At 43.8% G+C, this 24,372-nt stretch overlaps 1 long non-coding RNA gene and 1 gene segment (V, D, J or C); both read left to right on the top strand.

Annotated features, from left to right (window-relative positions):
* The window catches only part of LOC140702671 (immunoglobulin lambda variable 2-23-like), a 276,893-nt gene that overhangs the window by 136,099 nt on the left and 116,422 nt on the right, over positions 1-24,372 (top strand).
* Positions 1,293-17,329, top strand: LOC110070478 (uncharacterized). Of its 2 annotated transcripts, XR_013539202.1 has the most exons (3): positions 1,293-6,793; positions 13,622-13,710; positions 14,501-17,329. It is a non-coding gene; the product is annotated as an uncharacterized LOC110070478 (long non-coding RNA). The 2 variants fall into 2 exon arrangements; XR_012081928.2 differs by lacking the exons at positions 1,293-6,793; positions 13,622-13,710 and adding an exon at positions 13,731-14,412.

Raw genomic sequence — 24,372 nt, forward strand, 5'->3', positions numbered from 1 at the left:
AAGCAAGAATAAGCAGACAATGGCTCCAAACAGCCAAAACCTCCACTCATAACTGTCTGTGGACAGCCTGCCATTGACATCGGCACCTGTCGAGTGAAGCCGAGCAGCACACGACTCACTGCATTCGTAGAACGCTTTGGGGTGTCCGTGTGCACCTTTTTCTCTTTCATGCACATAAATCAAACCTATACAGTGCTAAGTATGCACCCAAGAGTGCTCATCCTCATCCCCTTAACCTTTTCCCTAAGTTCTGGAAAAGTTGGTGAATCCTCAAATCAGGTAGAGGAAGAGAGTGAAGAATTTTATTATTCCTACCAAAGGTATTTTGATTTATTATTATTTGGGTCCAGCTTTATTCCTTTTATTGAAAAACCTGGCTTGCATAGATGAAGATGCAAACCAGCTTGAGTGCTTGCCTGTCTCGTGCTTGGAACATGCACTATTAACACCTTCCTTCCTAAAAATTTATCAGGCATCAACTTGATTAGTGGATTTTCTTCCTTGTCCTTCACCTTTCCATTTAATCTACTATATCCTACATTTGTTGTGGTCAATGTGATGAACATTCTCACTGTTTTACTTACTTTCCTAATGCAAACGAGTGCTCCCTTGTGTGACAATAACAAATCTTAATCAGATAGATGGGCTCTTGCTAGGCCAGTGAGCACAGAAGAAATTTGCATGAAAGGGCTGTTCTGTGGTCCTTGAGCATTAAAGAAAGGAGGCAAGGACATCACCTAGTTGTCTTCCTGAATCAAAATCAAGCATCTCTATAGAGCTCACCATGGGCCAGGCTCTGTTTCTCCTTGCCCTTCTCAGCTACTGCTCAGGTAAGGTCATGTAAAATGAACTTCATGCTGTACCTATCTGTTTGCGTTATGTATTTGCCATCTGTAAATAATGCTTTTCAGATATTTGAGAGCACAGAAAATGCACCAGACTCATCGTATTTTTTTGCTTTCTCTTCTTCCCAAGGTATCCGTTCTGAGGCAACAGTGACACAGCCGGCCTCCGCATCGGTGTCTCTGGGACAAACAGTGAAACTCTCCTGCACTGGAAGTAGTGATGGTAATTGGCTTACCTTCAGCTGGTATCAACAGAAACCTGGACAGCCCCCTCGCTTTGTGCACTGTGATGGCTGCAGCAACAGAGGAGAAGGGATCCCCGATCGGTTCACGGCTTCTGAATCTGGGAACACAGGCTTTTTAACCATCACTAATGCCCAGGCTGAAGATGAGGCCAATTATCACTGTGCTAACTGGGAGGGTACAAGCGATATGTCTCACAGTGGTTTATTCTGATGGGGAACTGAGACAGAAACCTTCCTCCTTCCTCCCTAGAGCAGTGAAGCAACATCTCAGCAGACATTGTTGCACCTCTGACTTCTACCTTATAATGTTCCTTCTTTTCTCATAACTCATGAAGTTGTTATAGCTTAGGATGGAGGAAACAGGCCTCTTAGATGGGACTCTGAAGGTCAAAGGGCAAACAAGAAATCAATGAAAAAAGTCTATGGGATGAGGGGTTTGTGGGGGAATGAAATAGATCATTTACCCAAGACATTTACTACTGAAATGTGCAAATATCCACTATAAGGGTCCTTGTATACATTCTGTACATGAGCAACAGTGTTAATAAGCCCTCATTTATACATCACTGTTGGCAATGTACGTGTGGCAATGTATATGTGGCTACACTCTGCTTTGGCTTCCTTTGAAATAAAGACTTCCAGTAGAACATAGTCACTCTCGCTCAGAGTTCCCCTTAGTGCCACATCCTCCACCAAGTTGTCTCTGTTGGTTAGAATCAAGTCAAGGATAACATCCTCTAGTTTCTCCACTTTTTGTAGGAGAAAATTATCAGCCAAACAAAGCAGGAATTTCTTGGGGGAAACATACTTGGCAAAATTTGCCTCCAAACAAATACCAGGATAATAAAAATCTCCCATCACTACTACATTGTGTCTCTTGGAAATCCTTGCAATTTGTTTTTCAAGTTTCATCTGCTTCCTCTCTTTGATTGGGCAGCTAGTAGTAGACTCCAGCTACCATGTTCCTTTTGTTTTTTTTGTCCCACGTACTTTGATCCAGATGCTCACAATGGGACAGCCAACCTCCTTTTGTCTTTCTATGTAGGAACGTGTTATTTTTTACATATACTTCAACTCCACCTCCCCTTCTATTCTTTTTGGTCCTTTTGAACAATTTATATTCTTCAATTGCTGTATTCAGGTCATGGGAGTCATCAGACCACGTTTCCTATCAATTCATATTTACCCTCCTGAGCTAAGATTTCTAGTTCTTCTTGTTTGTTTCCCATACTCCTGGCATTTGTACACAGACACCGGAGGTTGTGCGATTTGAGGCCTGCTTTTCTTTGTACATTTTTATGAATATTATTATTATTATTAATGTTAATGTTATTATTGACCCTCATTAGAAATGTTTAGTCCATTCCTCTCATTGTGTGTAAGGCTTCATCTATCTTTATCTCTGTGTTTGTGTCTCCCTCCCTCTTCTAATTCAGTTTATAGCCCACCTGATGAAGCTCTTCATGCTGTGGCCAAACATATTCTTCCCAGTCCTTGTGAGGTGCAAGCCGTCTCTTGCTAGCAGTCCTTCTTCCAGGAAGCTTAGCCCGTGGTCCCAAAAACCAAACCTCTCACATCGACACCACCTTCGTAGCCAGTCATCCACCAGGAGTATTGTCCTTTCCCTTTCTATTCCTCTTCCCAGTACTGGTAGGATGAATGAGAAAAATGTTTGGGCTCCAAAGTCCTCAAGTTTCGTTCCCAGATCTTTGAGTCTGATGTGATCTCTTCAAAGCTGCTCTTGGATGTGTTGTTTGTTCCCACATAGATAACAAGGAATGGATATGTATCCATGGGTTTTATGAGTGATGTCAATCCTTCTGTCACAATCCTAGTCTGTGCTCCAGGGAGACAGCATACCTGGCAGGTCCATGGATCATCCCAGCATATTTTAGTTTCCATCCCACATAGTAGGGAGACTCCTATTACAAGTACTTTTCTTTTCCTCTTTTTGTGGTGCGTGGGTTCAGTGCCTCTGCAGCTAAGCTGAGTTTCAATCCCTCTAACCTTTGGTGGACCTGTGATAAAACAATTTTTTTTTGGAAAAAATACATACAGTATATGGCTTGTTAAAATAATTTTTAAAATGTAGATTTTAAGCCAGAACTCTTTCTATTAGGTATAATACCAGAAAGTGCTGATAAACAAAATGTATATTTAATACTGCATATTTTAACAGCCGCAAGGATTATATTCGCACAATACTGGAAAAATGAAGAAACACCTACAGATCAAGAAATAATTTGAAAGATATTGGACTGCGCTGAAATGGATAGACTGACACTGAAAATCAAAGGAAAGGAAGATGCAGAATATTATCAAACATGGAACTTGTTTTATCAATGGTTAGAAATACGTTGCATAGATTAAGAGCTTAATATATATTGTAGTTGTATTAACAAATAATTATAAGCTGAACCCAGGTGACACGATATTAAATAAGCATGGATGGATTTTATAAATTATAATAATAATAAAAAGAAAATAATAATAATAAAAAGAAATAGCAGAGCAAATCTTAAAAGGGTGCTCAAGTAAAGAAGGAAAGCTGAAGTGATAAAAAGGCCCAGGAAAGAACATTGTGGCCCGAGGATGATGAAGTGATGCTGAGGCCCATAAAGGAGAATAAATTGCAGTAAGCATGGTCAGGACCTGTAGATTTGTTACAACAGCACTGGAAAGCTGAAGGGACTACAGTTGTGCCCCACTTAACGATTACCCCATATAATGACGAATCCAAAATGATGTTTTAGTGGGGTTTTTCACTTTGCAATGATCCGTTCCCTGCTTCAGGAACCGATTCTTTGCATTACGACGATCAAAACAGCTGATTGTCGGGTTTTCAAAATGGCAGCCGGCTGCTCAAAATGGCTCCCCGCTGTTTTTAGGAGGCAGTTTTCGCAAGACAGGCACCTGAAAATGGTTTCTGTATGGAGGATCTTTGCTGGACAATTAGATATTTTGCCCATTGGAACGCATTAACCGGTTTTAATGCATTTCAATGGTTTTTTAAAAATTTCGTTTGATGACGTTTTCGCTCTACAGCGATTTCGCTGGAACAAATTAACGTCGTCAAGCGAGGCACCACTGTAGTATTAAGAAGGCTCCACATGCAGCTGCAAAAGCACTGAGAATCCTGCAAAACAAACCACTACCTAAGAAACCAGAGATTTATGGGAGAGAACCAGATGATGAGAATCTCAAAAAATCTGAAATAAACCAAGTGGTTGAGATAGCATTTTAAAGGAAGTTGCCTGATAATTTGGAGGTGACCTGGGAAAGTGGTCCCCCTCATATGGAGAGCTTTGTGACAAAAGTACCTGTGGGCGGGTTAATGGGTAAGGGTGAAGGCAAGAGCAAGGAGTTTTCAAAGAGGGCAGCCATAAGGAGGAATTGGGGAGGCTGCCTTCCCTTCCCACAGTTGAGAAAGCAAAGCCACTAATAAAAAGAAAACATTTTGCATGCTTTCGAATGGCTAGGTTGGCGGGAGCTGGGACAAGCATGGGGGCTCACTCCATCACATGGATTCGATCTTACGACTGCTGGTCTTCTGACCTTGCAGCACAGAGGCTTCAGCGGGTTAACCCACAGCGCCACCACGTCCCTATAATGTATCAATCAATCTTTATTTGTGGTCTCCGACCCATTAACCTATAATGTAAAAGTAATGTAATGTAATTCGTATTAATGTAAGTTTAGGAAGAGTTTTGGAGTTTGGGTGGGAGAGTGGTGGTTGAGAGGAATAAAGGAGAATGTTTGTTAAGAGTTAACAACATTGCTTATTCAATCAACATATGTAACAATAAACAATTTCTATTGGGTTCTTTTTAAATGACATATGGCCTGGGCATCTATCATTAATAATAGGTGATGTTGATGTAATCAACTGGTGGGAGCTGAGGGGCATGTAGCGTGAGCTCTTAGTTTGGTGAAACAAGCAGGGGCCACATGAGAATTGAGACAGGTGGGACATCATAATGGATGCAAAAGAGCCTGTTTTCTGTTTCCACAGAGCCAGGGCGGCTGTTTTTACTTCTGAGTGCAACGTTTGCATTGATGAGCCCTTCTATATTGGCACTGGGAGGTTCGTACGGGAAACGTGCAGGCAAGCGTTGTGGTGGAAGGGCATTCGTTCGGCTGGAAGCATCTGCCTCAGAGGGATCTGTGGAACTCTTCAGTGCTATGAGAGTTCTTTGGCCAGCAGCAGCTCCTTGCGTGGAGCCCAAATTTGAGATAAAGGGAGGGGCCTTGTGATCTTTCAGAGGTGGGGCAGCCAAAGGTTGGGAGAGGGATTAGAAGAGTTTCTGGGCTATCGGATGCTGGAAATAGGCAGAAAGGGAATTCAGATGAGCAAGTCCAGAATGCACATAAAACCCGGGAAGTGAAGTAGTATGGCAACTCATAGCTGGGGAAAAGACATGATGGGGTGGCTGGCAGGTGGCAAAATACAGTCACTGTCCTTTTCTGGGGCTCTCATTCTGCATGACTTTACTTCTATGCACACACAATAGAATGGAAGGCTCACTTCTCCACTGCTGCCACGGTTTGTCCAGGAAGAAGGCTGCAAAGTCCTGGTGCTTAGTTTCCTGTTGTGCTCAAACACACCCACCCCACAGGTGTCTCCCAAGCCTGCTCCCCTTATCCTCGGCTCTTGAGTGTGTCAGTCTCACAGAAGTGCAACGCACGTGCAAGCACTTTATGCAGGACCAGGAAGATCTGGTGCAACCTGGGAAAACTCTTAACTTCTTGTCGTTATGTGCCACTTGCCCTGAGATCGAACTCCTCCATGAGAAAGCACCATGTACAACCATCATGACCCATTAAAACCTGAGGTGCGGGGTTTAGTGGTTCTTATTATTTATTTACGTACTGTAACTAGTATACATATATACATGCCTGTTTGTTTCTCTTCTTCAGTCATTTCCATCAAAATCATGAATCAAAACCCACCCTTTTCCTCCGTAGGTCCTGGGGTGAGATTCTACGCTGGTTTTGCCCATGAAAATAAACATCCGTGGCTAGTTTGTGCCCACCCGAGGGACTCCTGCATTGACAGAAAGAAGCTTGCTTGACTCTCTTCACTTCTGTGGATGAAACAGATTAAGGCATTTTCCATAGTCCATATCTTTTTATTCTGGAATTGAGAAAGCTCTTTGGCTACTTTGATCGACTGGCCATTTCTGTTTCAACTCTTGGATGCAATTCAATATTAACACTGTGATTCTCTGATTGTCTCCCTTCTGTTGATCCTGTGATAGTGTTAATGTAGGCCAATCCTCAAATAAGACTTCCAGACTACAAAAGGCCTTTATGGGATCCCACTGGAAAATGTCCTTTATTTTTGTGTCTCATCAGTCTTTAGCTAAGGCTTCATGCTCAACCTAATCAAAGCATGAGCTTCACACATTGCTACTTCAACAAAAGGAAGCAAACATTTAAAGAAGAGCCCATGTATGCAAATCTACTAGCACAGGTTTTTCTAGAACATCCTATAATACTTAAGACATTGATGACATTCTTGCCAGATGCTTTGAGCTGAAGATTCATTTGCATGAAGGGGGATCTTCAGCTCCAGAGGATTAAAGAAAAGAAGGGGAGCAATCCCAATCAGTTGCCTTTTGCCTTCGGAAAGTCAATGCTGGTTTAGAGACATCACCATGACTGGGCTTCTGCTATTGCTGGCATTTCTCACCTATTGCTCAGGTAAGTCTGCAGAGTGAGCTTGCATTAGATAAGAAGAGAAGATCTCTGTGTTCTTCAGAGCAATATCATGCTTTACAGTTCTGCAAAAGCTCAGGATATGTATCAAGGTCCTTGTGTTTGCTTTTTCCTTTTTTCTTCAAGGTGTTGGTTCTCAGCCAACATGGATTCAACCTGCCTCGCATTCTGTGTCCCAGGGACAAACGGCTAAACTCTCCTGTACTGTGCCTGACACCAAATACAGTATTTCATGGTATCAGCAAAAACCTGGACAGAGCCCTCGCTTTGTGGTCTACAGCACTAGCACAAGGGGAGAAGGGATTCCAGATCGGTTCACTGGTTCCCAGACGGGCAACGTTGGCTATTTAACCATCACCAATTCCCAGTTTGATGACGAAGCCTATTATTACTGTGCTCGATGGGACAGCAGTGGTAGCACGTTGCACTGTGGTGCAATCTAATGGGGAAGTGCGACAAGAACGTCCTTGGAGGAGGAGAGGAGATTTTAAAAAAAGCTTACACAATAGAACATAATTTGATTTCTGTATGTGGAGATGAGTGAATCATATTGCTGGCCTTCCTACTCCGTCCTGTGAGGGACAACTACCCTCACAAATCCAGCTACACAATCTGGATCACAAGAAAAATCTGTTTAGAGACTAAAGAGCTGCCTTCAGAAATGTGAGACATTCTTGCTGTGGCAATTCCACATAGTATATAATTTGTATATAGGTATGTGTTGGTCTGTATGTTGAGAGACTGGATGTTGAATGGCCATGGGCAGTTGGATGTGTCCCACTGACTTGTTTAGTCATTTAGTCATGCCCGACTCTTCGTGACCCCATGGACCAGAGCACGCCAGGCCCTTCTATCTTCCACTGCCTCCTGGAGTTGTGTCAGATTCATGTTGGTTGCCTCGATGACACTGTCCAACCATCTCGTCCTCAGTCGTCCCCTTCTCCTCTTGCCTTCACATTTTCCCAACATCAAGGTCTTTTCCAGGGAGTCCTCTCTTCTCATGAGATGGCCAAAGTATTGGAGCCTCAGCTTCAGGATCTGTCCTTCCAGTGAGCACTCGGGGTTGATTTCCTTTAGAATTGATAGGTTTGTTCTCTTTGCAGTCCAGGGAACTCTCAAGAGTCTCCTCCAGCACCACAATTCAAAGGCATTAATTCTACGGCGGTCAGCTTTCTTTATGGTCCAGCTCTCACTTCCATACATCACTACAGGGAAAACCATAGCTTTGACTATTCGGACTTTTGTTGGCAAGGTGATATCTCTGCTTTTTAAGATGCTGTCAAGGTTTTTCATTGCTTTCCTCCCAAGAAGCAGGCGTCTTTTAATTTCGTGGCTGCTGTCTCCATCTGCAGTGATTATGGAGCCCAAGAAAGTAAAATCTGTCACTGCCTCCATATCTTCCCCTTCTATTTCCCAGGAGGTGATGGGATCAGTGGCCATGATCTTAGTTTTTTTGATGTTGAGTTTCAGACCGTTTTTGCACTCTCCTCTTTCACCCTCATTACAAGGTTCTTTAGTTCCTCCTCACTTTCTGCCATCAGAGTGGTATCATCTGCATATCGGAGGTTGTTGATATTTCTTCCGGCAATCTTAATTCCAGCTTGGGATTCCTCCAGTCCAGCCTTCCGCATGATGTATTCTGCATATAAATTGAATAAGCAGGGGGACAATATACAGCCTTGTCGTACTCCTTTCCCAATTTTGAACCAATCAGTTGTTCCATATCCAGTTCTAACTGTAGCTTCCTGTCCCACATATAGGTTTCTCAGGAGATGGATAAGGTGGTCAGGCACTCCCATTTCTTTAAGGACTGGCCATAGTTTGCTGTGGTCCACAAGTCAAAGGCTTTTGCATAGTCAATGAAGCAGAAGTAGATGTTTTTCTGGAACTCTCTGGCTTTCTCCATAATCCAGCGCATATTAGCAATTTGGTCTCTAGTTCCTCTGCCCCTTCGGAATCCTGCTTGTACTTCTGGAAGTTCTCAGTCCACATATTGCTGAAGCCTACCTTGTAGGATTTTGAGCATAACCTTGCTAGCATGTGAAATGAGTGCAATTGTCCGGTAGTTGGAGCATTCTTTGGCACTGCCCTTCTTTGGGATTGGAATGTAGACTGATCTTTTCCAGTCCTCTGGCCACTGTTGAGTTTTCCAGACTTGCTGGCATATTGAAAGTAGCATCTTAACAGCATCATCTTTTAAAATTTTAAATAGTTCCACTGGAATGCCATCACCTCCACTGGCCTTGTTGTTAGCCAGGCTTTCTAAGGCCCACTTGACTTCACTCTCCAGGATGTCTGGCTCTAGGTCAGCAACTACATTATTTGGGTTGTCCGGGATATCCAAATCTTTCTGATATAATTCCTCTGTGTATTCTTGCCACCTCTTCTTGATGTCTTCTGCTTTTGTGAGGTCCCTTCCATTTTTGTCCTTTATCATGTCCATCTTTGCACAGAAGGTTCCTCTGATATCTCCAATTTTCCTGAACAGATCTCTGGTTTTTCCTTTTCTATTATTTTCCTCTATTTCTTTGCACTGTTCATTTAAGAAGGCCCTCTTGTCTCTCCTTGCTATTCTTTGGAAGTCTGCATTCACTTTTCTGTAACTTTCCCTACCTCCCTTGCATTTTGTTTCCCTTCTCTTCTCTGCTATTTGTAAGGCCTCGTTGGACAGCCACTTTGCTTTCTTGCATTTCCTCTTCTTTGGTATGGTTTTTGTCCCACTGACTAGAGTCTGTTAAAAGCATTTAGAGGGGAACTGGGGATGTGTGTGTGTGTGTGTGTGTGTGTGTGTGTGTGTGTGTGTGTGTGTGTGTGTGTGTGTGCGTGCGTGTGTGTGTGTGTGCGTGTGTGTGTGTGTGTGTGCGTGCGTGTGTGTGTGTGTGCGTGCGTGCGCGCGCGCATGCGTGTAAAACAGGATCTTTATCTTTATCTGGAATTGCTTTGTCTCCATGCAATTCATCTTTCAATTTATTTTCTACTTTTATTTTTTTATTTATTTAGTGTAGAGCAGTCAATGGTTTTTTTTTTTGAGGTGTATGCGTTTGTGTTTGTTTTGTTTCCCTCCTAGTTAGTAACCATAATTCAGTTGTCTTCTCTTGGGTGGAGGTATTTCTATTTGCTATTTGGGTTTCTATTTTAGTTATTTAGTTTTTATTAGTTATCATTTATGCTTTGTGGGGATTATTTTTGATGTGGTGGGAGTGTGGGGAGGGTATTTTGTGCTGCTTTGTTTATATTCTATTATTCTTTTTTCCCCCTGGGGTCTGCATATTAGAATTTCTCAGATAGGGGTTTTAGCCTCCCCCCCCCGAAGTGTTATTATTATTATTACCATTTGCTTCGGGACCTTCTTTGAGTGCCAGCAGTTGTTTGGTTTGTATCTATTTACAGTGGTGCCTCGCTTAATGGGTGCCCCGTTTAATGACGAAATCGCATAGCGATGAAAATTTTGCGATCGCTTTTGTGATCGCTTTGTGATGGTCTGAATGGGGTTTTTTTTGCTTTGCGATGATCGGTTCCCTGTTTCGCTTACTGATTACCACAAAGCGATGATTTTCTCCATCTGATCGGCGGTTCCAAAATGGCCACCAGGTAAAAAAAATGGCCGCCGTATGGAGGACCTTCGCTTAAAGGTCAGTTTTAAGCCCATATGATTGCATTGAAGGGGTTTCAATGCATTCCTATGGGCTTTTTTAAATCGCATAGTGACAAAATCGCTTAGCAGTGATTTTTGCTGCACCGATTACTGTCGCTATGCGAGGCACCACTGTATATCTTTTTGTTGGTGGTGCAACCTGGCAGTTGGTTTGAGTTCAACACTGGAGGCAACACTGGAGGCCCCTTCCAACTTCACTCTTCTATGATTCTATGAAAAGAGCATTGTGCATCTACTCATTTACGTTTAATTTTTCTGTGTAAGAAAATCAACCTGTGGCAAGAAGCATTCAATGGAAAATGCTTAGAAGCAATCATTCCTACCTTCATATCATTTCCAATGAGCTGGTAGATGTAAGTTGCAACCATGGAGGGATGGATATCCATGAGAACAAATGAATGCCTAATATTTTGGAGGCTGGGGAGGGAACACTGTAGCGGAATGTGGAAAAGGTGACGTCATTCCTACCTGTCCATCACAGCAGCTAAGGGGGAGGAGTCAAGGATAGAGCAGGAGGGGCGGAGCTAGAGTGACAGTTAAGGAATTGGAGAGACAGTTAGACAGTGGGAGAGATAGAGAGTGTTAGGAACAGTTGAAGATGTGGAAAGGGAGTTAGGGTTTAGGAGAACGAATGAGAAGGTTAGTGAATAGATCTAAGGGGGTTAGGAGAGGAAATTGAGAAGTTTAAAACACACTGAACAAGCAGGAATGAATGTATAAACATTACCTGAGCGATTTTGATTTAAAGCATTGAACAGTTCAGAATAAAAGTGATTGACTACATGATCCAATATGCTTTAACACCTGAAACAGTTCTATTGTGATTTTCCTTTTGATTTGTTCAATAATAAAAGAATACTTAATTAAAATCCCTGCTTCCTAAGTTACATGACCCTTAGGGTTGGCAGCACCCGTGTGGGACATAAATTGGTATTAGGAGAATACCTGGTGGCAGCGAAAAGGGTGCATGGTCCTTTGTGGGGCCCAAAGAAATAGGGGCCACAAAGGGTTGATCGCCACAAACATCATAATGTTTCTAACAGAACTGTTGAAGTACTATTCAAAACAACTAATACTGTTTCCTTAGGAAGGAAGGAAGGATTATTTTTATGTAACAATTGGCTCCAACACTCAGATTTCATCATTTTTCAAGTACGAAGGGACTTGCAGTTAAAAAACAAAACAAAGGCAAGGCAAACCCAAAAGAAAGCAGCATTTCAACAAATGAACAGCTTACTCCCTCTTACTCCTGTTTCAAAGATTTTGGTGGTTACTTGAAGGAAAGGCAGCACTTTCTTCTCCTCAGACATTCACATTCTTCCATTACTGTGCTTATCCAAACACTTTTCCCCCACATTGACTCTTCACACATGCATTCAAAAATGAACAAAGAAATCTAGTTATCATTTGAGGGTTAATCTAAATGTTATAATGGATATTAATTTTCTCAGTATCTCCTCCATCAAGTGAATGACAATACTTACAACTTGAGTTTGTTTTCTTTCCAAGGACCAACCAAGGCCACATTTACTTTGCAATGAGTAATCACAAAACAAAGCATGCTTAGTGCAAGATATGGAGCTGATGAAAAAGTATGTGCTATGACAAATACGGCTTTCATCACTTGAAAGACAGGGCTTGTGTAACTGAGACCAATAATGTTGATTCTCAAAGTCTATGGGAGCAGAAAAAAATTATTTTTTTCTCTATGGGAAGGGATCTGCTCAGTGAACTGAAAGTAGGGTTGAAAAGCGCCAAAAGATGTTGCATTTCTACCATACATTTCTTCCATCATGCATGGTAGGGAGTTACAGAATGCATGGCCAAAGAAAATGCAATCAAGTTACAGACTGGAGGAACTTCTTATCAAAGCATAAGGAGTTTCAGGCAGACCAAGGCAAGATGCTGCCCTCAAAGGGGAAACACCATTCTTAGAAGGGCTAAATTACCCAAATTTCCCATGACTGAGCAGTGGTCTTGCAAATGAATCGGCTGCTGATTTCCCACTAAATAAAAACACATGGACCGGTTTTGGCTGTAGGACAAAAAACAACAACAGTGCCACCCCTTTATGGAGTTTTAGTTCTTTTCTTTTTTCTTTTTAATTTATTTTTTAAATTTCCAAAACAAAAACAAATGCAAAATACTTACTAATACGATCTAAACCACCATGCACCCCCATACCCACGGGACCCTTTGGAACAATACTTTTAATACAAACCTCCTTTCCAAAATTGTATTGATTGTTGTTTAGAGGCTTTCCCCTTTCATTTCACTAATACAAATTCAACAAATCCACCCCAAAATAGGATAAAAAATATTTGAACTTACTTCCCCTCTTTGCATCTTAAGTTCAGTAGTCAATTTATTATTTAATGCAATATGGTAACGTGCTCTGTATGGAGAACTTGGAACAGCGTGGCCGAGGAGGCCAATTCGAGAGTGACCATCCCTTCCACACTGAGGACAAATACAATCTGTCCCATGTCCAGCTGCCTGGTTTTGCTGGTTTCCCTTTAAGGTTCAAGAAACCTTCTTGTGATTTAAAATCAACAATTTGTGTAGAAGAAGTGGTCAGTTAGTTGAAACCTTGGAACCCTCTTCTATTCAGAAACACTGGTCAGCAAATGAGAAGAGTCTAATCATTCCTCTGCTTAAACTGCTGGTGGAAGGTTAGAAGGGTTAACCGTTTCCCCTCCGTCCCACACTATCCTACTCTTTGCACATCATAATGATAGCAAATCTGCAACTTGAGTATATTTTCTTTGGCCATGCACTCCTCATTTCCAGCCACAGGAGATCTACAGATAAGGTGAATTGTGTAGCCGGAGTTATATTAGTACTCCATCAGTCTTTTGAATGCATCTTTTCTGTGAAACCCAGGGAAATTCTTCAGGTAGAACAGAACTGGTAAATGTTAGAAATGAACATTACATATCCAGCCCCAGGGGGGAGCTCTTGGTCTAGAGTCTGGGTGCAGGAATTGTAGAGCAAACACAGAGGAAGCCAAATGCTCTTTGCACTGAGCAAGATGGAGTTCTGCAAAGCTTTGCAAAGGGGTCAACGTTATTTTCCCCACAGAATACCCCTTTTGCCCATGCCAGCTCTCTCTCTTTTGTCCCACACCAGTTGCTTGTCTTCTATTTTGTTTCATGCAGAATGTATGCAGGATGACAGGAACCAAATATGAAGGGGATGGACTTTCCAGGACTGCAGAAGGACTGTGATCCTGGATTTGTTTGCACAAGTAAGACTGTGTTTGCAGAATGTAAGCTTGGTTGGCTCAGCATTTAGTTCGGAGTGTGGTGAATTAGGTTTAAGCACATTTGTAACTAGCTGGATAGCTCAGTGAGTTGGGTATTTGGATGCAGAGCAAGACTTTGGGAGTTTGATTCCACTCTGTGCCTCCTGGGAGGACCCAAGCTCCAGAGTCCCAAGGAATACTCAAGAAGGGAATGGTAAACTACGTTTAAGTATTCTCTGTCTAGAAAAGCTTGGGAAGGGAGGCCATGTTTACCCTCAAATGACCATTTATATCTCATGGTTGGAACAGAGTGTCTCACATGGAAGAGATACAGATGAAGAGAACCCTGAGTGATGACATTTTTCACAACTTGAAGAAATACTGTGTCTAAACATACGTTGATTTCACTCTGAGCCAGTGATAAGTCATGTCAACAGAGGAACTGATGGGCAGCCAAGAAGAGCTGTACAGCAAACGGCTTACTTTTATAGCTCTAAAAGTAACATTCTTTATGAGGATGCAAAGCTTTGCGTCTGGATGTAGGCTGAGGGGCACGGACATGCAAATCGTATTGTAAAGGAAATGGACATAAAGGGCAGGAAACAACAGTTTCAGTACTACAAGAACTGCATCCTTCAGAAGTGTGAGGCATCATCACCATGATGGGGACTTTCCTTCTTGTCCTGTTGGGAACATGGTGTACTGGTGAGCTGATCAGGCAATGGTTATTTTGAGCTGGTCTCTTGAACAGAGAACCTACCTATATAAGCCAATGTTATTCTTCTTTCCCCAGTGTCCAGTTCTCAACCAGTTTTGACTCAGGAGCCTTCCGTGTCAGCATCCCTCGGGCAGACTGTGAAACTCTCCTGTTCCATGAGCAGTGGGCAAGTGGAGAGCTATGCACAGTCCTGGTACCAGCAAACGCCTGGACATCCTCCGAGGTTCATTTACTTCTACTCTAGCAGTGAAATCCCTGGCTCTGGAGACCTCAGCCGGTTTTCTGCTTCCAAGGAGAGCTCTCGAAATACTTGGTATTTAACCATCAGCAATGTCCAGGCTGAAGACGAGACTCATTATTACTGTGCGGTGTGGTATTACCATAGTGCCATGTTCCACAGTGGTTCAGATCTAAGAGGAACTGAAATAAAAACATACCATTCACATCTAACCAGACGTTTTCAATTCCCTCTTTATAACAACACCATCTGTGGAACTGGAAGAAGGACTGTGCTGGTCACATGCATTGAAATGTATGTTTAACTGCTACCTTTCTCCTCTATATGAGCAACATAAAGGAAGCGCAATACATACCGTATTTTTCTGTGTATAAGATGCCCCCATGTATAAGACGACCCACACTTTTCTAATCCAAAATTGCAGGATCGCTTTGATCTTTGCTTTCCCCTCCACTTATTTTTGTTCTCTCCTCAGCTTACTTCTGTGTATAAGACGAACCTCAATTTTTAGTCTAAAGATTTTAGACAAAAGTATAGTCTTATACACAGAAAAATATGGTACTTTATTCTCATTTCAGCTTGTCTTGACTGGATGAGGCCTCTCAGTGAGGAATTTTCAAGTTGTTTTTGCTTCCTCACCTCCAGGTGAGAATAACACAGAGGAATGCAGGTATCCTTAACTTAGGGTGCAGTTACACTATGGAAAAAAAAATGAGAGCAGGATAAGAGTTTTTTTTAATTACCCCAAGGGTTAAACTCAGATGTGGGCAAACACTTTGTAAATAAGCTAACAAAGATCTTAAAACAAATAGTGCCTGGAGGCCACAACCATCAAGAAGAGTGGAAAGAGTTAACAGAACTCTTAAAACATGCTGATGAAGATCATTGCGGACTTTAAACGAAAAAACCTTAAAACAGGTTCTTCCGATAGCAATCTGTTTAAGGTGTGCTGCAAGGGCAGAGTAAAATTGTCCCCTTATGAATTACAGTGGTGCCTCGCATTAGGACGTTAATTCGCTCCAGCGAAATTGCTGTAGAACGAAAACGCTGTAATGCGATTTTAAAAAGCGCATGGAAATGCATTATAACCAGATTAATGCATTCCTAGGGGCTTGAAACTCACCGTCCAGTGAAGATCCTCCATAGCGCCACCATTTTCACTGCCTGTGCAGAGAGGAATCCGTGCAAAAACACAGCGGGCGGCCATTTTGTTTACCTGGCGGCCATTTTGAAACCATCGATCAGCTGTTAAAAAATCATTGCTTTGCGATGATCGGTTCCCGAAGCAGGGAACTGATCATCGCAAAGCGAAATTCCACCATAGGGAACATCATTTTGTGATCGCTTTTGCGATTGCAAAACATCAACGCCAAGCGATTTCGTCATCAAACGGAACGCCCTTCTTGCGGGCACCACTGTACTTTATGGCTGATCCCCCCCTCCCTCTGGATCCTGCCACTAACCAAAATCGTGTTAACATCCAAAGAAATAGGAGACATAGACATTAAGCAACATGTTGTTGCTTTGCTGTCCTGTCCTTCTTCTCTCCATTGGTACACACCACCACACCAGAGGCTGGTGACCAACTAGAACACAACGCTCAGCCAGAAGACCACATCCTGATCCAAAAATGGAATGATTGGACACTCCAGGAGAGATAGATTGGTCCAAGGAGAACTTTGATAACCACTCACAGAGCAGTTAAAGTAGACGGGAGTCTACTTTCTTCACAGCCGAGTGAAGAAAGCCCCCACCCCAAAATCAACGATGAGACCGGCAGAGAGGCGAACTACCAGCAGGCTTCAGATTTATCCGCGGAACAAGATCTACCCAGTTCAGATAGCGCCCCCACTAGTTGCTGTTGCCAACAGGAGAGTTTTGACTATTTCAGAACTCCTCCATGCAGTGATTCTTCTTCTCCACATTGCTGCCCCAGGAGGAGATAATAGTTTCTTAAAGGCAAACACAGAGCTTTGCAGTGATGAGGTCTGCCTGTTACCCTGACTATCACACTATGGGGGTCCCCTTGCATTTCCTGGCAATTCCTGTTGGACCTTTTCATTACACCACAGAACACTCAAAGCACTTGACAGAAATCTGAGAGAAGAGTTGCATTTTGTGACAGAATTTCAATGGTGCCAATATTTTTGGCCATGACTGTAACTTAGAAGGCTGTGAATGGCTTGGGACCTTGTTACATACCTGTCAGAACACCTTCTTCCTAGTTCTGCTACCCATCTTACCTGGTCTTCTCAGGCCTTATGGCTGAGAAGAGAAGCATTGAAGGCATCTACAAGAAACTGGGCTGTCTTAGAACTGGCTCCTTCCGTTGGGAGATACGCCAGCCCCACTCCCTTCGGACCTTTAAGAAGCTCCTGGAGATGGAGCTTTTCAGGGAAGCTTTTGGGGAGGCCTTCCTTAGTTAAAGGAGGGAAGAGGAGGGAAAAGGAAAGAGAAAGAAATTAAAATAACACCTTAAAGTTGTTGTTCATTTTACTGTAATTTATCCTGCTGTATTGGATGTACTGTTAGTTACATTGCTTTTTGTTCAGTAATCTGATTTTTAAAAAATCATATATTATTATATGTTCACTGATGTAAATAGCCCATGTAAATAGTTGATGGGCACTATAATAAATGAACGAATGAACGAACAAACAAACAAACGAACGAACGAATGAACGTGGTTACTAGCTAAGTTTCTAATTTTCTCCATGCCACCCAGAAAAGGGAAACACACGTTCACACCAGCACTCAGCCTGCTCAGAGTTCTTTCTCTGCAGCAGAAAAAAAGGGAGGTTGAGGGCCCTTCTTGCGTAAATACTTTACTTCTGGCTTCCTCTTCAAAGTCACTTGGCTGCTGTTCTCTCCCTTTATTAGACAGAGGGATCCCTCACATTGCCTCCCCCCCAATGCCAACCACCTGGCAGTACATCCTCTCATGGAAACCTTGCATTTGCATGTATTCGCGAAGGCTTTCACGGCCGGGATCTAATGGTTGTTGTGGGTTTTTCAGGCTTCTTGGCTCAAGCCTACCCGGAGCACAGTTTGCTGTCCTCTGAAGATGCCGGCCACAGAGACTGGCGAAACGTTAGGAAGAACCACCTTCAGAACACAGCCAAGAAGCCCAAAAAAACCACAACAACCACTTGCATTTGCACTTCAATTTGGAGATAAACCATAGCAAAAACTCTTTGCCAGATCCCCTAACTCTTTATTTCAGGTTGCCCATCACTGTTGTCCACAACACCCCAAAATCGCTTCATGGTCCTTCAAGTAGGGGTATCCAACATTCCCATCCTCATCTTTGCTAAAGGAGAAACCTAGATAACTGAAGCATTGACCCGTTTGTTCACACAACAGAGCCCAAAGTTTCCTCCCACATTACACTGAGGAAGCCACGTAGAAGCGAGTCCCACTGAGCAATGCTGCCCAAGCAATAAAGGTAAAGGTTCTCCTTGCCATTTAGTCTAGTTGTGTCCAACTCTAGGGGCAGAGCTCATCTTGTTTCCAAGCCGTAGAACCAGCGTTTGTCTGAAGACAGTTTCCGTTGTCACGTGGCCAGCGTGACTAGACACGGAACACCGTTTTTACCTCCCCACCAAGGTGGTACCTATTTATCTACTCGCGTTTGCATGCTTTTGAACTGCTTCGGTTGGCGAGGAGCTGGGACAAAGCGACAGGAGCTCACTCTGTTGCATGGATTCGATCTTACGACTGCTGGTCTTTTGACCCTGCAGTACAGAGGCTTCTGTGGTTTAGCCTGCAGCTCCACCACATCCCAGCAATAGCAGTTGACATTTCTGTGCACTCAACTTCCCTGCTTGGAAGCAGGACAGGTCAGAATGGAAGGGCACAGAGATATAAAACATCATGTATTTTGCTGATCAGGTGGGAAAAGAGACACTCCAGGGCAGCCAAGAGAGTTCAGAAATGGCTCTAGGAGATTACGTCTCCTTCTCATTGTGTACAGTTTCACTGAGGACTTTGAAGGTCTGCTAATTCATCCTTGATCCCCCAAGGCACTTTTCTGGGGTTGGAGGATTGAAAGAAGGCTAACACTTTCTCTTTAGGCTCCTGGTCTCATACAGCTATCTTTCATTTTCTTATACAATGGTGACCCGCATAGTGACGATAATCCGTTCAGAAAAAATCGTCGCTATTCGTTGCTATGCGGAACAAAAAAGCCCATAGGGATGCATTAAAACACATTTAATGCGTTCCTATGGGCAAAAAACTCACCATTATGCGAAAATCTTCCATACAGCCACCATTTTAGCTGCCCGGTAAGCGAGGAAAGGGCGCGAAAATACTGCGGGCGGCCATTTTTTTTACCCGGTGGCCATTTTGGAACTGCCGATCAGCTGTTAGAAAAAACATCACTGTGTGAAAATCAGTAAGCGAAACAGCTTACCGATTGTCGCAAAGCGATATTTTATCTTTTAAAACATCACAATGCGATCGCATTAGCGATTTCAAAAAACGCGTTGCTATGCGGATTTGTCGTTAAATGGGGTGCCTGTTATGCGGGACACCACTGTATGTCTTTAGCAATGCTTGGGAAATTCATTTGTTGGACTAGAAATCACAGAAACAGCCAGACACCAAGGACCACAAACAGGTTGTAAAGATTTCTGAGTCTGATTCTTACACACAGTATTCCCAAAATATGTCAAATGTTATGTGGATTTGTTCTTATGTGCCGTCAAGTCACCTCTGACCCATGGCAACCTTATGAATGAACAATCTCCAAAACCTCCTGTAAGTTGTTTGTATCTTTTCTGTTACCTGACGGTATCTTACGAATAACAAATGAATTGTATCAAGCTTGGAAAATTCATATCAGAAAATTTCTAAAACTGTTTGTAAATACTCTTAAGGAGTAAATTTAAAAAGTAATTAGAAAATTCTATTTCTAGCTATAGTGGAGTATTTTTGCTCCTGCAAGGATAGACTTGCCTGCCCTTGTAACTTATTGTATGAAACTAAATTGCTCCTCTTGAGAGTCCCCTGGATTGCAAGGAGAACAAACCTATCCATTCTAAGGACAGATCCTGAAGCTGAGGCTCCAATACTTTGGCCATCTGATGAGAAGAGAAGAGTCCCTGGAAAAGACCCTGATGTTAGGAAAGTGCGAAGGCAGGAGGAGAAGGGGACGACAGAAGATGAGATGGCTGGACAGGGTCACCGAAGCGACCAACCTGAATTTGACCAAACTCCGGGAGGCAGCGGAAGACAGGAGGGCCTGCCGTGCTCTGGTCCATGGGGGTCACGAAGAGTTGGACAGGACTTAATGATTAAACAACAACAAAAATTGTTCCTTCTGAGCTCTGCTTCTTTGTGATTTCTGCTTTACAAGGTATGGCCAGCAGGTGAAGCCATTGGCCCACAAAACCAGCAATTTGCTGCTTAGGGACACGTTGATATGCTGGCTGCACCAAAGGCAAAGCAACGGGTGAAACACTGGCCTGATTTCAGCTTTTCCCTTCATCTCGGCAGGTGAGAAGCTGCACGTTGTCCAAGGTTTTTTTATACCCCTTCCTTGCTTCCTTCCTTGAAGAGGGAGATGGAGGAGAGCACACTTCCTCTCTCCTTTTCATTCAGCCTCTTCATTCACCAGACCAGGTGTGAAGGAATAGGACCCAGTGTGCCGTCCTCAGAAGAAGAGAGCCTGATAGAAGAGAGTGGCTGTACAGAGGGGATTTTGGAAGAGATAGAGTGTGAGGAAGAGCCACAAAGGAGACCAACTGAAGTGTGCCTTGTTGATGAGGGAGGAGCTGAAATGGACTTGATCATGTGGGAGGAGGTGAAAGGGGAAGGATCAAATGCGTGGGAGTTCAGTTGGCTGGGGGAAGGCGAGCTGGGCAGATGCACTAACAGAGGGGTGCAGACCGACTGGCTGATAGACGCAAGGAGCCAGGCAGATCTGGCTCAAGGCTTTCCAAGTCTAAAGAAGGAAGGAGGACTGTTGCCTGAGCCTACTATACCTAGCGGACGCGGTAGGGCATACGAGCCCTTAGAATGGAGGGTCTCGGTTTTCCCGGTGGGCTACCATGGTGGGGGCCAGAGAGTTATCCGCCCGGGCCCGGAATTCCAACAGAAGCCTCCAGAGGGGGATTGGGCCCGCCATCCCTGTTGTGGGACCGTATGTGCCGTGCGGAGTGCGCCCCTAAGACCCGTGACGGACCGCGAACGATTCGGCCCGGCCCCTTGGTAGGGGAGGAGATAAACGAGCCTGTGGTTAGACCCAAGAGGTATACCTTGTTAACCGACGAAGTGTTGAAGGATCCGTTTGATCCGGTGGAATTGAGTGTACATGCAAATAAAGTTGTTGTTTCCCAAGAATCAGATTCGCCTCCGCGCCTCTTTCCCGCCTTTACTATGCAACCCCCTGGCCAAAGACGAACCTTGTCACACCAGGACATTTTGCAAAACACCTGGAGAAATCTAATGAATGAAAAATGCTTTGACCACATGTTTTTAGACCTGTTTCTTGGAAAGTAGGGTTTGAGCTGGGATGGAGACACTTCAGTGTTGGAGTACTTGCTTTGCAAGCAGTATCTTCAATGGCACCAGGATCTGTCCACAACATTCCCAAGGGAGGCTTGGGAAGGAAACCCTGCAGAGATACCACCAGGGGCTGAGAGGAGAACCAAACATTATACGTACATATTTTATTTTTATTTATTTATTTATTGTATTTATACCCCGCCTATCTAGTCATTTCGACCACTCTAGGCGGCTTACAGATAACAAGTTCTAAAAAATTTATAACAATTAATTAATTAGATGATTCTATAAGATGGGAAAAATAAAAATAAATCAAATAAAGAGAGAGAAAAAAGGAAAGAGGACAGGAATTAACTGGAAGGGAAGGCCTGCCTAAACATCCATGTTTTTAGTTGGTTCTTAAAAGTACCCAGCGAGGGTACAGCGCGAATCTCCGGAGGTAGGTTATTCCAGAGACGAGGAGCCACCGCCAAGAAGGCCCGGTTTCTAGTTCTTTCTTTCCGGGCCTCCCTTGGCGTCAGGCTCCTCAGCCTCACCTCCTGGCTCGCGCGGGTGACACGGGTAGAACTAGTTGGGAGTAAGCGTTCCACCAAGTATCGAGGTCCTAAACCGTTTAGGGCTTTATATGTAAGCATTAACACTTTGAAGTCAATGCGGAAACGGATGGGCAGCCAGTGCAGCATGGCCAGAGTAGGAGAGATATGCTGGTATTTTCTCACTCCAGTAAGGAGTCTGGCCGCCGCATTCTGCACCACTTGAAGTTTCCGCATCAGCTTAAGTCTGTACATCACAGACTTAATTCTGTACATCCCCTTGCGTATTAAAAAACATGCTCACAAAGAGTTTTATTTCTGAAAGGGACTGAAAACATGTACAGTAATTTCTCTCCCTTTGGAAAAATAACGTTGGCCTTCTGTGTGTATGATCCTGCCTGTCACAGGTCCCTTTTAAACTTGTTGCCGTGGGTTGTCCAGTCACTTCTGGTCTCCCTAACAGAGTTTTGAGACAGGGGGTCGCCTCTTGCAGAGAAGAGAGGGTGCCTCCCCCCACAGCTAAGGTGACAGGCAGTGGGAACACTGAAAGCGATTCATAATCACATCACGGGCACATTATTATAAAGTGTAAACAAAATGATGCAATAGCAGTTCTTACAGTCTGTGGAACTGTTCCCCATTGCCCCCACCCCAGTGGGTTTCCACGGCTAAGCAGGGATTTGAAATCAGGTCTCATAACAGCAACACGCCATGCACTGTAAAGGTAAAGGTTTCCCTTGACATTTTTTAGTCCAGTCGTGTCCGACTCTAGGGGGCGGTGCTCATCCCACTTTTCAAGCCATAGAGCCAGCGCTTGTCTGAAGACAGTTTCCATTGTCACGTGGCCAGCATGACTAGGGAACACCGTTTTACCTTCCCACCGAGATGGTACCTATTTACCTACTCATATTTACATGCTTTCGAACTGCTAGATTGGTGAGGAGCTGGGACAAAGCGACGGGAGCTCACTCTGTCGTGTGGATTCGATCTTACGACTTCTGGCCTTCTGACCACAGAGCCACCGCATCCACTGCATTGTAGCCTTATTCAGGTGTAGTCATCCTGGTTTTTCCTACACATGAGGAAGGGAGGGTCTAGCTGATCCCTTTCTCCATTTTGAGAAGTTGTCTGTAGCTGAAAGGTTCGTGTTTGCATGTGGGATCTCCATTTGAGTAGGGTTCCTATGCTGTATGTGTGGAAGAAGTATGTGAAGGAACCCCACTTTTCCCCATAGAGATTGGAAATGGATCAGGTAGGTGCTCCCTGGCTCACTTGCTGGATCAAGGTTTCCCTGCTTGACAGTGGCTGGACTGTGTGATCCATAGGGCCTTTTCCACAGTTGCATTGCTAAGATTATAAGATTAAGGTATGTGAACAAAACCTCTTTAGGGCTCACAACATAGGAAAACCATGGATCCTGATGCTAAATTGTGCGTGCTGAAGAATGAAGGCCCACTCTCTGGAATTCTGACAGAAACTTGTGTACCTCAATTCCTAATATATAGAGGTAGCATTTCCCTCACAAGGGGTGGAGTCTGATGCAATGTCACTTGAGGGTAGGCCCTTGGTTCCTCTATAAGGAGGGGGCCAGAGAGCCCTCCACAGACTGAGCAGACCACCTCACTTGCCATGGAGGGTGCCTCTGGATTCCTCCCCATGGCCTGGAGCCTGGCCCTCCTCCTGGTCTCCACCTGCCCCTCAGGTAATCCAGGCAGCCCAAACTCCAAGACTCACCTTGGTGCTGAGATTTAGCAACTGGCAAAAAGGTTGTACTGCAAATATGTATTTATACATACATCAAATTTATTTTCCCTTATGGTTTTTATCTACCCACAGGTTCCTCCTCACAGTCGGTGCTGACTCAGAGTCCCTCTGCATCCTTTTCCGCAGGGGACACAGTGCGCCTCTCCTGTGCCTTGTCTTCTGGCAACATCGGTGGCTACAGGGTTGGCTGGTACCAGCAGAAATCAGACAAGGTCATTCGGCTTCTATACCACTATTACACCAGCAGTAGCCAAGGCAGGGGGTCCGGGATCCCTGAGAGATTCAGCGTCTCTCCAGATTCCTCCAAAAATCTCTGGAATTTAGTGATCACAGGAGCACAAGCTGAAGATGAGGCTACTTATTACTGTGGCATTTGGCATAGCAGCATGTATCACAGTGGCTAATTCTGATGGGGAACTGAGACAAAAACCTTTATGAAAACACTAAAGTCTATTGTCAGACCAACCCCACTCCATACACACCTGCAGTTAGGCCCAGTTCATGCATAGGTACAGTGGTACCTCGCTAAATGACGACCTTGCTAAATGATGAATCTGCATAATGATGACTTTTTGTTATTGCTATAGCTATTCGCAAAACAGTAATTCCTATGGGGGATTTTCGCTGGACATTGATTAGGTCCGTGCTTCGCAAACCGTTTGTTCACAAGACGACGATTTTTTTCGGCTCTGCAAAATGGCTGCCCTGTGTTTTCCGGACCCATGCTTCGCAGGGCAGCCATTTTTACAGCTGATTGGCGCTCGCAAAATGGCTTCCCTATGGGCGATCTTCTCTGGATGACGAGGTATTTTCCCCATTGGAATGCATTAAACCGGGGATTTTTGCATGATGACGATTTTGCTAAACAGCGATTTTCACGGGATAGATTATTGTTGTCATGC

This window comes from Pogona vitticeps, chromosome 14 (genome assembly GCF_051106095.1).
Source record: "Pogona vitticeps strain Pit_001003342236 chromosome 14, PviZW2.1, whole genome shotgun sequence".
Classification (NCBI taxonomy): domain Eukaryota; kingdom Metazoa; phylum Chordata; class Lepidosauria; order Squamata; family Agamidae; genus Pogona; species Pogona vitticeps.